The 13,385-nt window shown below is 33.4% G+C and overlaps 1 protein-coding gene across 1 annotated transcript in view; it reads right to left on the bottom strand.

Annotated features, from left to right (window-relative positions):
• The window catches only part of CDH9 (cadherin 9), a 90,040-nt gene extending 77,464 nt beyond the window's left edge, over nucleotides 1-12,576 (bottom strand). The window contains exon 1 of the mRNA XM_081133510.1: nucleotides 12,375-12,576. The gene's annotated coding sequence lies outside the window, so the exon portion shown is untranslated. The remainder of the gene's footprint in view (nucleotides 1-12,374) is intronic.
• Between the last annotated feature and the right edge of the window lie 809 nt (nucleotides 12,577-13,385).

Below are 13,385 nucleotides of genomic sequence, written 5' to 3' on the forward strand. Positions count from 1 at the left end.
TTTAGTAAGTTGTGAATATAATAATAATAGCAAGCAAAATGGATATTTATTAAGTGGCTACTATGATAAGCACTTCGATACATGCAATATCATAATCATTCTTGACAACAACCTTAATGATTATAATTATCCACATTGTCACATGAGTAATGTCACTGAAATTTAAGAAGATAAAATATATTCATTGTGACCACACGGAAGCAAGACAATAGCTGGTGTTTCTGGCTCAAGAATCTGACAGTTAATATTTAAATAAATATGATTTGTTCCTACTCAGTAGCTCAAAAGAAGGGCAGGCAGATTTGGGTTGGGAAAGGGAAAAGCAGGGAGTTAGATCTAGAGTTAGCATCAGAGCAAATGTTACAAACACCATACCTTCCAATATGGTAGATGAATCAGTTTCATAATTAAGGAATGTAGAACTAACTGAGGAGCAATTTAGCTGAACATGATTCACCCAAAACACTGTTATTTTTCCTTGTTGAAAATATTCAGTAATTTTTATAATCTTAAAATTCCAAACTGGGCATATTTTCATGTTTGTTTAATAACTGTAAAATACATTTTCACCAATATGAACACCATTCTATAGGATAAGAAGTGTGTCATTTGCATGTTATTTTGGGGGGAGAATATTGTCATTATACTTTTACTTTGCACAAATGGTATAGAGCTATCAATATACAGTGAGTACCATGCTGACAGGTCCTTTAAAGAAAGGTGTCCAACCAGTCCTTGTGAGGTCAAAGGTTAGTTTTTCAGCAAATGCATTGTGTATTGGGGACCCAAGAGAAGATAACTAGAGACATCTAATTCAGATACGGTAAGGAAAATATTGAATACCGGCTAAAACACTATTAAGGGTCCTGGTACAAAGAAAGGAGGTTTAGAATTATACAATTATCTCAGAAAATTTAACCAATCATCAGAAAGAGGGAATCAGTAAAAATGAAAGAGAAACCATAAAAGTGCTAAAAGATAAAGTTTGGCACGACAGATGACACATTAATGAGAATGGAGCCTGTAGGAGAGCACATCCTCAGAAGCAGAAATCTGCAGCCACATAATTAGATTCCTTCTTTTGGAAACTACAGGGTGTCCCCCCAAAAATGTATACACACTTTTTCTAATAGGTCAATTGATGTTTCTCTCTTTTCAGATTTAAACCATTGGAATTAATAATCATTCAAAGTACGTAGATAGTTTTGGGGACACCCTATATATTAGAAGTATGAAATCGTGTTCAAGATAAAATCATACAAATAGAAAGGAACGTACATGTAGAGACATTTGAGAGGATTCTAGAGTAGGTCCTGCTGTTCCTAGTGTCTTTAAGGATAGAACCCCTCTCAATACTCAGGATAAAGGTGGATCAATCCTATTATGAATTCCTTTGATTTTGTGGGGGAGGGGATGATTGTAAGACTAACTGGCCCTTATCATCATACATATTGATATAGAAATATATAGTGATATATACAGTTATATATGTCCTCCTTAAAATAAGGTACTCTTCCCTGCTTTAACTTAAGTGACTTTTTTACTTATCATCAGGAGAAACTAGACAACTAAACATTTTGGACACTCATATTTAATAGTTAAACATTTCACAGTAGCTTTCTGGAATTCCCACCACAACGTAAATAGTAATATTTAATGAGTCTAACTTTGTATACATAAAAATATAAATATTATATTGTATTAGAAATATTTAAAGCAAATAATTTTAAGAATGCAGGTTGTTAGCATAACATTACTATGAAAAGTAGAAAATGTTTAGTTCACATTCTGATTACTAAGTTTATCTCTAAGTAAGCATAATGTAGCAATGTAGTGTTTTTAAATTCAAATAATTGTAATTAGGATTGTATTATAAAATGAGCAAAGTTGTTAATGTACCAGAGCCTTTGAGACTGCTTTTTATTTTACTTAAGGTGATGTTTTTCATAATATTTTCTTCTTTCCATTCAGAATCAATTCAAATATCACCTTCTCAACAAAACTTCCTCACCACCTTGATTAAGTTCCACCCATCCCTTTAAGTAACTGTCCATCACACCGCCTACTTTCTCAGCACTCACCAGTACCACATTTATCTTATTTGTTTTTTGTGTCACTACACTAAAAAGGACCTTCTTGTGATGAGAAACTCTTTGTATTATGTTCACTGCTATAACCGCAGCGCCAGAAAAATGCTGTAGACATGGTAAAAGGTGAAAAAAAATTGGCACTAATACATGAGTAGAGGACAAATTTACTAAATAATATAGCATAATGGTTTCTATATTTTATGAATAATATAATTCCACTTTACAAAGATTAGAAATAAGCTATCACATCTTTAACATTCACCACAATATAACTTCTAAGTTAATTTTAATGAATGTTACAGCATGCAATCATTATTACTATTTTGGTTTGAACTATACTTTTCAAACAAACCATAGTAACATTCTCACACAAACAAGCCTCCTTTATAAGCTTTATTAATTTTAAGGTAAAGAATGTTATTTACTTTATAGTCATTAATACCAGTAATTCAAAGCTTAAAAGGGGACAGCCATTAAAATGATAGAAAAGGAAAGTTAAATATATGGCAGTAAATTATGTGATGATATGGAATACTATGAAATTTTATTGCCATTGATTTAAAAGACTTTCATAACTCATATCTCTAAGATCCATCTATAATATACTCATTCTGACTTAAAGCAATAAACTTATATCATTGTATCTGTGATAGTAAATATTCTATATTAATTTCAATATGATATAAATTTATAAGACAAAATTGTTCAAAATATACTTCCATGGTATGCTATGTCAACTTAAAAATCATGACATATATTAATATTTATATTCATGATGCTGAAACTGACCCAGATTTGTCTTCTCTAAATTAAAGAACAATGAAATTAGTCTCCAAATTCTCTAATACTTTTCTATATTGAGAGTCCCAGTACTTTTGCCTACATATAATGAACCTGAGCAACAACATTCTTAATAATAACACTAATAACAGTGGTTATAGGAACAATCAATTGTGTCTCCTCATAATAAATTACAGTCAGTACTGTTAATATTTTAATTTTATACAGGAATCTCCTGGCACTCCAGGGCATTAAAAGACTTTCTCAATTTCAAACACACATTAAATCATAAGTACAACATTTTTTGTAAGGATTTCAGAATAGTTTTGATCCCTTAAAATCCTATGTGTTAGGCTCCTTAAGGCTGTGGCCATATTTTTAAAACTCAAAGTGTAGCAGCAAAAATGAAATATAACATAAAACCAATTGCTTGAAGGCTTGGATTCAAGGCTTAGGAATACTGACTTATTTCTAGATTTGATGGGGTGTGAGATGAGGGTGAGGGAAGAGAGGGTTATTTGAACATATCTTCAATTTACAAAATTATACTTTGTGAAGTGTATCAGTAGTTAAATAATAAATCATTGGCTAGGTGAACGATGAAAATGTTATCATATTAGTACAGCAAAGAGGTATTAAGGTTCTTACAAGAAGAGCGGCCCAAGGGCTGGACAGTAAAAGATCAATGTCAGATGTGACAAGGGTTATTTATAGCTCTCAGAATTTGGCAACATTTGATATTACAGGGATGCTAGGTGACATAAGCCAGTCAGAGAAAGACAAGTACCATATGATTTCACTCATATGTGGAATCTAATGAGCCAACTGAACTAACAAGCAAAATAGAGACAGACTCATAGATAGCAGGCAGAGAGCTCTAGTGGTGGTGGTGGTGGGTGTTTGAGGGGGTAGAGGGATTGAACAAAAAGAAGAAGAAAAAAGATAATTACAAATCATATAAAGACTTTTTTTTCTATATGTGTCTTTGGTAGCAGTGAGGAGGAGTGAAAACAAGGTCTTGGATTAATTTGAAAGGTAGATTTTAAAAGGGATTTATAGCCCTACCGATTTTGTGCTCCCTATTTCACACTGGGATTATGCATTTCATTTTTAGGGACAATATCAAACAAGGGTTCATTTTACACAGGGCAACCAACATGGTAGGGCAGCCTGTAAACGTTACTTATGTTTAAGCTGAAGTAGTGAGGAATGTTTCTGCTGAAGAGAAAGGATAGGCCGGACAATGTTTTTTTTGCATGAGTTTAATACTCTTAGACAAGGGTAGAATCAAGATTAGTTTCAAGCTCTATGGGGAAAACTAAGACAAAATAAAAAGAGAAGTTACAAGCAGATGCGCTTTGTCACTTATGGAGAGAAGAGAATTTCTAACTGAAGTTGCTTGGAGGCAACCGTGGTTTCCACGTGAAGGTCTCCCAACTGGTGTTTCACCGCAGCACAGAGCCCAGGACGTAGCAGGGGTTCAGTAGGGAGTATATTCAAAGGTAAGAAAATAAAATAATCAGCCAGTGAATACATGAATTACCTATTACAAATAATCTGAGGACCTTTGTACTAATTGTGAGTTTAAAAAATAAAAACAATAGGAAGGGAGCATATAGAACTCTGACTACACCCCTCAACCGACTGCACACATTTAGGAAGCCGCACTGTGGTCCTGACGCTGTGAGAAGCATTGCTCCTACTCACACGTGCAAACCGTAAGGTGGGCGGTCACGCCTGCTCCCTGGAAATGGAACACAGATCAGCTTCTTAACGTGAACAGCTCGTGTGCGTCAATTTGGGGACTCCTGAGGCCGAGCGATCAATATCGAAACACTTAGCCAATTTGTCTCTTCACACGCACACACTCCTAATGGATATTAATCATGCAAGCATAGCCTTAGGTATTCAAGCCCCAGGTTTTTTAATGATTCTCCAAAATCCTCCTGCAGCCGTGTCCATGCAGCGCTGCGTTCCTGAGCTTACAGTCGGACCCTTGTCAGTGGCAGTATGTCCCCTTGTCCTGCTTCTCTCTTCTTAATGAATTGTGACCTTGGTAGAATGTCCTAGAAGGCTCATTTCCAGCCGGTTAGACAGTAAAAGGAGGGAGAGGTGGAGCAGGGTCTCTAAAATCATCCATGAATATAGTGACCAATTTTTATTAGCCCCGTATCTAAGGAGTTTCTCGTGTTGGAAAAGCTACTTTCCTGCTACAGTTCACGGAATCATCTCCACAAAATGCAGGTCCAGCTAAGAAGGATGCTCACTTATAGTTAAACTGTTCTGACTGTGAAGTGGAGGGTGGTGGTAAGGGGAAAGAGGCCAAGCAACATGGAAACATGTAGAAGCAAGACTAACGCTGTGATGAAGGTGGGAAAGCACAGGAAGTTAAAAGTAGCAGGACAAATAAATCAGCACAATTCACTGACACAGGCAAAATACTGAGAATGAGCAATAATGAAATTATCAAATAATTGCATTTAGAAAATTGTCTAAAGCTTCACATTTAATAACAAATACATATCACTGATCGTTTATAAAACATCTCTCTTTTACAGAAAGCCACTGCGTTGTATGAATATGTGCGGAATTTTATAATGATCCAATAGTTATTTATTTTCTGAAATCTGCTTTCAAATCCGTATTTTATAGAATAAGATAGGACCTATAAATAGTTAGGCATATGTTTGTCCAAACCATACTTTGGATAAAATTTTCATTCTGGGGAAGAATTTGGTTACGTTCTTTCCATACGGGTTGTTTATTTACATTTTCTTATAATTTCAGAAGAATGCAATTCATAAATATGGTCGTTGAAGTACAGTGCAAGACACATACATGTGACATTTTTATTTTAAAATAACATTTGTGTCTCCCTGAATATGTTTAAAGCTCAATTTCAATGTAAGACTTGTATAAACACAGTTTAGTCTCTGTGCCCATGTTTAAATACAGTGGTGATCCCAAAGGCAGTGCTTAATTCGTCAAGCAGCAAACCACAAGCAGCTTGTCTGGAGGCGTCAGACATCCTTGATGACATCATTATGAAACTCAAATTGTCGTGAAACTCTGCTACTGAGTGTGTGATGGAATCCCAACACTTTCTTGTCTTCATTCTCTCATTGGGTCTCCATCAGTTTCAATATTTATCATTGGGTAGAAGTAATTACAAATTCAAGTAGTTTCCTGATATACACATATGTTTAAAAATTCTATTAGAACAGTTATCCTATTAGTTTTCTAAAATCACAGAAAATTCCCAAAGTTGGAACTTTTTTTGAATATAAATAAAATAATCTTCCATATTTATCTATTGAAATCAAAATTTAAGTCAAGATGTCAAGCCCAAAGTAGTGAGCTTGAGACACATCATACATATTTAAATGTCCATTTATCTAGATACAGGGAGATAAATATATACAGATCATACTGATAAAGAAAACTCATTTTAATGTACTAACAAAACCCTACAATATTAAAAATATATGTTTATTATTGACATTCATATGGAGTTCTATTTATATTTAAATAGAACTCCATTTAGTTCTATTTATATTTAAATAGAACTCCATTTTTTAACTCACCAAAGTGAATTTTAATTGTAAAGAAAATATTTATTGCAGTTATAATAATAACATTCTGCATTTATTAATGGTTGTATCAGGGGTCTCTATTTCAAGTTAAATATAAAAGACAGACAAATATGATTTGCACACATAATCATATATATTATGATGAAAGCACAACAATTATTTAATCCTTGGAAGAGTATTTATTGTCAGAAATACAAATCTGAATATTATTTAATGCTCTTATATTAAAACATAACTGAATGGAATATACAATGTCACATTATCTAGATAAACTGGCAAGATTCGGAGAAGGAAAATTATTATCTCTCTTCTAATAGTTAAACCTATTCCAATCCCTGCTCAATATATGCATAGTTGATTTATAATGTACTAATAAGTTATAACATTAATATGGAAGGAGTGGCAGTAAAAAAAATATATTATCCTACACTTTGATTAATTACTGTAGATATATTATTAGATATAAGGCAGCGCTATTTAATTTTAGTATCATATTTTTAACATGAAGCAAATTTCCAATTTAGCAAATAGTTAACTTACCCAATAATACAACAAATGTAAAATGTCTATTGACCTGACCCTCAGTGAGGGAAAATGACCCAATAAATCATTTAAATTTTACCATGTGACGGGCTTCCTTTGCATTATACAGAAGGAAAAATGATAATGATTGTATGTCCTGATATTAATGATCTAATTTTTATCTAACATTGTTTGAGATAGCATTGCTATACCTACTTACTGTAGCACTTTCCCATCCGCCATAGGACTGAGTGAAGAGATTATATTTTTATTAGGTCTTCAAGAGTTGTGGACGTAGAGCAATTACTTCCAGTTACAGTTTCAAAATATGATTCTTCCTAATCAAAAAGTATCCAAATCAGCCATAACACATAAACTGTAACAGAGTTTACATTTTTCTACATTAAATTAAGTTTAAATTGTTATTTGTTATTTTATTATTTGTTCATGATACAATATCTATGGTTGCCTGACGAAAGAGCCTTTTATTATCTAATGTTTCACCATTGTAACAATTTAAAGTCTGTAATGAATTTATACACTGAAATAATTGTGTTTTCTTTTTTATTTTCCGTATATATTTAGGGTGAACACATAAACATATTTACTTACATAGATAAATAAAAATTTAAATGAAAACACAGATATAGACACAGACATGTAGATGAATATATGAAATTTTAGATATATAGATGTGACTTTGTAATTTGACCTATACATTTTCTTGGATGCTTCAACTTATTGCCATTACAGTATAAAAGATATTTTAATTTCTTGAATTTCTGATATAGTCTTTCCATTGTGAAGTATTTATAGCACATAGATGTGAATGTTGTGAAAAAATACTGATGACTACCACAGTAAATTATTGCAGTAACCTGCTTTGTAGAGAAAAAAAATAAATGAAAGAAGTTAATTGATTGTCTGAGGGAAAACTTGCTTTGCAACTTTTAGATTTGATGCCTCAATTTATAAATAGAGCATATTTTACATGAGTAGAGAATATTTTACAGAAGTAGAGCATATTTTACGTGGACATCCTTCCCCCAAGACTATAAACTGTCCCAGGAGGTGAATTATTGGTGTTCATATGCTTAAACTACACATTGTTATATGTTTTGTTGTATCCCCTGTTATAAGGACTTCCTGCAAATATTGTTTCTTGTTTTTACTGACTTTCCTAAGCTCTTGCTTTAGTAAATATGAGAAAAAAGTTCATTATGCATGGGATACTCTATTAATATTACATAAAATAGAGTGAGCTTAGCACGTTCCAATATAAATTTTGTGAGGCATATATATTTCTCACAATACATTTAGAAACATATTCATCTTTAAAATAAAATATCAAATAATTACTAGCCACTGCTTTCTCCACTTTAAGTTGAAAAAGTTTGGAATAATAATATAATGAAGTCACCCATGCTGTTCACAACTGTAGAGACAATATCAAAAACTGATGTGAGCGGCAGACTTTTTAATTCATACTTATAAAACAATCATATGCTCTGGTGTTTCACTGATCAAGTAGGAAGACCAAGAATGATCTTGCCCATGAAGAGAAGTAGAGAGTATGAGAGCACTCATTCCTCCTGCAGTCAATTTACAATTGGGCAAAGGAATGGAATAGAAAAAAGAAAAGCCTTGAATACTACCTTAAGAAAATATTCAGGTCTTCTCCTTTTTCCTACCTTTTCTCATAAATGTAAATAAGTATATCACACACACACACACACCACACAACGCAACAACAATAAGACCTAGTGAGGTTACCATTTTCTCTTCATAGGCAGATCCCTCATCGTGACTTTAGTGTTTGGGGAGGTGTTTCTTGGTGGTGCTGATGCAGAATGTCTTGGTTAGGCTCCAGAGATCATGCTTTTATTCAGGCTCTTTGCATTCTTACTGTGACCATAAGACCATCTCTTGATAGCGCTAAATTTAGGGACAAGTGCATTAACATATTAGGACTGCTATGAAAATGTATAAAAGTGCTATAAGGACGCTCTCCTCCCTGTGCATTCCTTACTGTATTTTAATGATGAGAATGGTGGTTTCAGGCAGAGAGATTTGAAGTGACTCATAAAAAAAACAAAAACAAGTGTTTTGGGATGTTTAAAACAATCCAGGATTCATTGATTTCAACTAACTACTGTGTGTGTGTGTGTGTGTGTGTGTGTGTGTGTGTGTGTGTTCCTAAGTTTTCATATACAATTTGACAGGCTTGGGTATGTAACCTCAGTTTTCTTAGGTCACACCAGAATTAGAGGGGATTAAAATCCCTTTTCTAAAGTTCTAGAATTTTATGTAAATACCTACATCGCATAATGTCATGGATATTTGGGGGGGATATATTTTAAGCACAACTAATTTTTGAAAACAATTATGCAAGATACAAAGAAAATATTGCTCTATCTCAGGAAACACATTATATTTTACAATACAGTTGGTCATAGTTATAAACTAGTGTCAGGTGAATATAAACAAAGCTAATTAAAACCAAAGTCCATTTGGTCCTATTTAGCATACTTTCTTCTTCCTAAAGAAAACTTAATTTTATTTAAGTAGGTAATTTAGGAAGTAAATTGCCCAAGAACCTATTGTTTTAATAATAAAATGCCTTACCATAAACCAAACTTACTTTATAATTAATATTACTATTGATTTGATATTACAAATAAAAGAAAAACATATGATAAGACTTTATATATATGTATTGAAGTCAGAAGTATAAATAAAATACCATATTGGACATTTTTAAGGTATCATACTGTTTTTTTCCAATGTTAGATTTGTTTATACTTTATATTTAAATTTTCATTTGATGGAACAAAATTAGTCTTAAAGAATAGCAAACTAATGACCCATTACACTGAAGCATCTGCATTAGTGCCAAATAATCATCCATCTAGACTGTTCACTTTCAAAGAGAGCAAGTTCCAGCCAATGTTTATTCATTACACACTCACATCATTCATTAAATTAACTTTTACCTTAATTTATACTTTCTTCCATACAATATATTGCCAAAGTACTCACATAGTTTATGTTATGTGATTTTTCAAAGCATTCTGATTAACTGCAGCTACTTATAGTGCAAATATTGTAGGGAATGCATATCTGCCTCAAATCACTGCTGATATCTAAAGAGAGGTGAGCCAGAAGAAAAAGGAGAAAAAAAAACTCCAATTAATTTTTTCAGTCATTTTAGTGAATATATCATAGAAGAAAAAGTGCACTGGCTAAACTTTGCATGTACTGGGGTCACAGGAAAATACCAAACAAAATCTCCATGCAAGGTGACACTCAGAAGAGCTTCTGATCCAACATACAAGTATCAATTTGAGCAACACATTTACAAATGTAATTTCAAAGTCCACTTTGACATTGTGATCTCTTTACACGTAGGCAGTGGGAGAAGACATTTTTATTTCAATTATACAATGAACAGAGTGATGGTGGCATAATTATGTAAACCATCTCGAAATTGTCTTAAAAACAATCAAATAGTGCAATAAAAGGAAAAATCATGTTTTCCTTTCTAGAAATTATCATCTTATATGAGTTGCTTTACTAGTCCTACCAAATCTATCTGACTCAAAGTTAGTGAATTACTTTTAAATTGACACTATCTGCTCCCTCTACAGCATTTTTCTATTCATTATTTCCAGAATTAGATTTGCTCATACTGAGCACATTGTCTTACATATTCTCATTTTTCAAAACAAACACAGAGATGACAGTATTTTAACTTCTCAGCATGTATCTAAGTGCATGCAATTGTACTTTACTCTTCCTTTGATAAAAATCAGTTCAATCCATAATATATTCTATGACAAGGCCACAAGTACAAGCTGTTCATGTTATGTCCAAGTTCTTTGCTTCTCTGTGCTGGAATAGCATATTATTTCATTTTCTTTATCTTTCAAAAAATCTACCATTCAAACCTGAATTAACCAGTTTTGTAGTCACACAAATGTATTCTGCACTTGACACAGCATTGCCTAGGCAATGAAGCAGTGTCTGAATCTTAAAATAGGATGTATTCTCTGTTAAATGCCGGAGGTGTCTAAATCACTCTTTTTCCAAGTTAAGAACATTGAATGATCAAATTCATTCTTAGTCAGCCATGGTTGAAGATTGGTAGTTATAATTCCGTAAAGTAAAAAGTAACTTTCATGCAAAAGTTACCACTTTTTGCTGTCACAGAATCACTCATTTTTTTTCATGCTGCATAGATTTCAAAAACTTGTAAATATCTTTATTAGTAATCCTATAGATCTATAAAACAAAATTTTATATGACGACAAATCTTCAAAAAGACCTCCAATTTCTCCTAAAATCTATAGTGCATTACATTCTCATCAAAAATTGATCATAAAAATAAATGTGAACTTATCTACTTACAGGGGCTCACTTTTCTTTTAGTGCACCTTTGTTATTTAAAATAGATTCTAAGAACATACACTGTTAGCAATATATAAATGTAATTACTATAAAATGTTGATACCTTTATAATTAAAATTTATCATACCATTTGAGATCAATGTGCTTGAAAATTTAATAGATGTGAATCATTATATTGAGTATGCAAAGAAAAAAAAAAACACCAGTGCTCCATCAAATCAATGCATTTCCATGTCACTTTAAATGAAGCATTTCAGTTTTGCTTTTGCAACTCTTTCCCTCCTGTGGTTTTCATCCAGTCTTTATTACATTAAGATACATTTGCCCATTGTAATGGAGAGCAATTATAGCCAACCGACCTACACATTCAGAATGCTGACCTGAGTGAGAACCTCAGATACTTGAAGGAACCTTTACCAGGTAAAGTGATCACATTAATCCTGATATCCTATGTCCATCTATATAGGCTATTTACATATTACTTATTTTAGTACTAAAAGAAATGATATATTCTTTAATTATGAAAAAAATGCATTTATTTTTTACAGTTCTGACTCAAATTAAAAACAGTTATGAGAAAACTGAGGGTCCATTTCAAATTAATATAATAATAATAATATACATAAGCACATCAGTGTCTAAGTAATTTAAAGCTACTACAATCAACTAACATAATATAAAGTTTGGTTTGATTTTTATAATAATGCTCCGTATGCAAATTTGCACACTGTAAAAAGAGCTTGGGTAGGTATCAGCTCTGTAAAAGTAAAATAAGAAGCAGATGTTTGCAAGTTTTTTCACCGAGCATTTTAATAATTCCTTATTCAAATACTATAAAATGCATTCTTACCTGCTTCCAAATGTTGAGAGAGAGAGAGAGAAATCGAGATCTACTAGGAGAAAAGCAACATTTGCACTACTTCATTACTAGAAAAGAAGAACTGAATAGCTCATATTTGCAAACAGAGGAAATAACACTTACTGTTGTAAGCAAGGGGACTGAGTTTAGCCCTGCTCAGCGCTGACAGTTCCCGCAGCAGCGTGTGGCTTCAGTCTCATTCCTTCTCTTTTTATAGCATTTTCACAGCTGAATCTTCATGCATCGCAGCGAGCCTCCCTCTTGGAGCATCGCTTCCAACTCAGGCAGGCAGGCAGCTGAAGCCAGAGGGACTCTCCCTCCGTCTGATTGGTTTCCATTCAGCGCCTCTGATTAATAACAGACGGTCCCTCACACGGGGAGATATTGCCACGGATGGCGCTGCAGGGCTCCAGGTTTGGGACAGGGACAGCAGAGACCTCCTCGGGCACAGCGATTTGCAAGCGAATGAAGTGGGAGGGCTCAGAGAGGAGGGCTTCATCAAAGACCCCAGAAGAGAAAAATCACCCAGTGTTTTCAGTTTCAGTTAATCAGTCCCTTTAATCTGTTTGCAGTTGGGAGAGAAAGGTCACAGGGTGTCTAACCTGTAAATCATCAGTAGAAAATACACATGCCATGCAGACAGCTGTTGCTCAAAAGGAATTTCGTGTATAGTCCCTGCAGAATTCACCACCACTTATTACGGTTCAATGCCAAAATTCCAAGTTTAAGAAAAGAAAGAGATCAAATCCAGATCATATGTATCATTGATGATAATGAATTTGTATCTGACTCTATGAGTGTATAAACTAAAACAAACTTTCAAACAGTAATATAAAAGCATCCAGTATCAATGCTTTAACAGGTTCTTTTTTCAGTAAAAAGAATATTAAGTATAATTTCAAATTTCTAAAACACTTGGCTTTTTACTTGAAATTGCAATTGATGGGCTTCCAACCTTCTCTGGAAATGTCCAGAAATCACGGTGACCAGAGCCTTGCCACAAGAAGCAGTCGGTCCACCTGTTAGATTCGCTGTTGTCCCTTGCACAGCTATTAGAGAGGGTAAATCATAACAGAGTCAGACCCTGCTTCAGAGAAGTCCCTTTAGTACTTCTGGAAATGGCACAATAGAAGG

This window comes from Miniopterus schreibersii, assembly GCF_964146895.1.
Source record: "Miniopterus schreibersii genome assembly, chromosome: 3".
Lineage (NCBI taxonomy): Eukaryota > Metazoa > Chordata > Mammalia > Chiroptera > Miniopteridae > Miniopterus > Miniopterus schreibersii.